A 3,385-nucleotide genomic window follows, 5' to 3' on the forward strand; every position below is an offset into this window, starting at 1 on the left:
CACACCTCGGCAAAAATGGAGCTGTAGATCGCCGCATGCGCACCATCATAGGAGCGTGTCCGAGTCCTTCTACTTGACGGCAAGCTACCCAAGCCGGTATGGGCCGAGTGTGTCTGTCATGTGACCACTCTCATCAATATGACTCCCAGCTCCAAGACGGATGGACGAACCCCGTACGAGCTTTGGCACAACCGTATTCCATCCATGCAGTACATCAAATTATTAGGATGTCGTGGATATGTCCACACCATGGAGCAATACCGAGACAAACTCGACGCTAGAGCCCGTTTGTGTATGTATCTTGGCGTGCCTCACCATAAGAAAGGCTACCGTCTGATGGACATCGATACTCATGCAATTATCTACAGTCGTGATGTAATCTTTAAATACGACGAATTCCCCTCTCTCACTGGCCTGACGGCTACTCTAGAGCCCACACAGCACACGAATTGGCACCAATCTACCGCTACACCTGCACCTGTACCTCTGCCACCTGCAACTGCTACTACAGTAGCACCGGAGCCTGAACATGTATCAGACCCAGTAACAACATCATCACCCACCTCAGACCCTGCAATGACAACAGCGCCAGGCACAGTGAACCAACGTGTAATGCCCTCACTGAGGGAGGCTATTGATCGAACATCCATACATTATTCTTTTCGAACGGAGACGGACTCTGATCCTCCTCATCATTCGACTACTAAGCGACCTCGCCTCTCAGCGGAAGCCGTTGATAGCTCTGAGGAAGCCAATGACGTAGCCCTCAGCTCTGAGGAAGACATACACGAACAGGAGCAACGTGCATTTACTGTAAACATTACTAGCTATTCGGTATGTGTCTGAGCCTACTACGTATCGGAAAGCAATGAAGTCTTCCCACGCTAACCAGTGGTATAAAGCAGCTAAATCGGAATACAAGTCTCTCATGGACAATCACACTTGGGTGTTGGTATCCACTCCTAAAGGAAGGGAGATTTTAAATAGCCGATGGATCTTTGTTGTGAAGTATACCGGCACAGGCGAAATTGACCGCTTTAAAGCGCGTCTTGTGATCAAAGGATTTCATCAGCAATGTGTCATCGACTACCCCGAGATATTCTCTCCTATCATCAGGATGGAGGGACTTAGACTACTTCTTAAAATTGCATCTCTTCTTGACTTTGAAGTTCACCAAATGGATGGGCTATCTGGAAGAGGAGATCTACATTGCTTAACCGGAAGGTTTCAAGATCCCGGGCAAGTAGCACCTAGTGTGCAAACTTCTTAAGAGCTTATACGGGCTGAAGCAAGCGCCCCGTGCCGGGTACCAAACCCTGACTGCCTTCCCATAGAGTCTTGGGTCCCTGAAACTTATTAAAGATCGCTGTGTCTTTCGACGCACAATTGGTGACATCACCTGTTACATTGCAGTGTACGTCGACGACTTACTGATCATTGCGCCAACACCAGCACTCGTCAATGAGCTGAAATCAGCCCTGAAAAGTCGATTTTCCATGCCACTAACTCGGCTGGTCCATTCAACGTGACCGAACGAATCGAGCGATATTTAGCCTCCAGCACAAGTACGCTACGAAGGTCGTTGACGGCTTCAGCGACTACATTTCGTACCCTATTGCAACACCAGCAGAACGAAACGCCAAACGCTTCGTAAGCAGCCAGCCTAGCAGTGAGCAAAAGAAAGATGCGATGAAATACATTCCGTATCGCCAAGCCGTAGGCAGTGTCATGTACTTAATGGTCGGCACTCGACTCGACATGGCATTTTACATGCGAGAGGTCAGCCAATTCCTAGCAAACCCAGGTATGGATCACTAGAAATCAGTCATCCGTGGTCCAAAGTATCTATCCGGAACGAAAGAATACGGTCTTCTTCTGGGAGGCTCGACCGATACTACCTCGGAAAACCTAGCTGATCAACTGATTGCCTACAGTGACTCTGTCTAAGCCAACTGCCCCGACACGAGACGCTCCGTTGGAGGATACGTGACAATGCTAACAGGTAGTCCTATCTCATGGCTTTCGCGAAAGCATCATACTGTAGCTCTCTCTACAACAGAGGCAGAATATATCGCCCTATGTCACTACACCGTTCACGCTAATTAGTCGGCCCCTGACTAATATTGGTGTACGACTTCAGAGTCCCAAAAAATGTGCGACTAATCGAGGTATACTACTAATTGTGGGTATGACTATTTATGGTAGAATCCTAGAAGGTTAAAGCTGAGCCGACTGCCCAGCTTCCGCGTAGCCCTTCTTGAACTCATCTTGATATTCAGCGACGATGTCCTGCAGGTCTCGGCCAAGCTGATCGACTTTCGAGTAGCCACAAGAGCCAACATCGAATCCACACAAAATCATGGACTGCTTAGCCCAGTTGAAACCTTTCTTATCTCTCTCGCAATTCACCAGCTGTACGCATTTCGCTGCGGTTTTCAAGAAGAATCTCTTTCCTGGGTTCTGCAATGACCCGGAGCCTTGTCGCCAATCTCCACGTCAGATTGCAGCCATATTCCGCTGCTCACAGAGCCGTCGCCAGTGCTCTTTAATTCGTTGAATAGGAAATCAGTCAGCCGGTTGTATTAGGTCTGTTGCATTAGCTGGAAAAAAACTGCACTTTTGTGCGCGATTCTTTCGCTACAGCGACGACATCGTCTCCACTATGACCGCTCGCGTTGTCCATCCACAGTGTGCGTTCTTTGACGAAAGGTCCTCCTGGCCCCCAACAGCGGACTTCATGCAGCCATTGCTGCGTCAAACTGTTGTTTATAAAAGCTGTAGGTGAAGTTCGATACGCCGTCCCAGGAGTTGAATCGGGCAAGCCTTGGATTGGATAGTTTGCATTCTTATTTTTGAATATGAGCATTGGGCACTCTATTTGTGCGTTGGTTCCGCCACGAAGAAGCACACACATTGTAATCCCTTCGCGTCCTGAAAAACACAAAAAAAATTAAAAAGAGAATAAAAAAAGAATTATGAACTTACCAGAAACCACGCTACGATACTTGACATAGGAGGCGCCACGAAAATCAAAAGTCTTGCCATCATCTAAGTCAATAACGAAATGACTTTCATCCATGTTGTATTGCAGATCGGGGTCAATGAGACCGTCGTCGAATCGACGTTTTAGACGCCCTAGATGCTCTGCAACAGACGCGTGAACGCGCTGCTTTTCGCTGCTGACTTGCTTTTTGCCCTTGAGCCGACGGTAGACAATGTCATGTCGGTCTGCGAAATCTTGGATTCGACGAGGTGTAACTAGATTAGTGAAGTTTTTACTATTATATTGGAACGCCTTGTTGTACACTGGGTGAACACTGTCCTCGACCAAAGTCACCGCAATGTCTAATAGCAATCGCGATGACATTTCACCCCCGCTTTACGT

The sequence above is a fragment of the Phytophthora infestans genome, genomic scaffold, assembly GCF_000142945.1.
Source record: "Phytophthora infestans T30-4 supercont1.87 genomic scaffold, whole genome shotgun sequence".
Classification (NCBI taxonomy): Eukaryota; Oomycota; class Peronosporomycetes; order Peronosporales; family Peronosporaceae; genus Phytophthora; species Phytophthora infestans.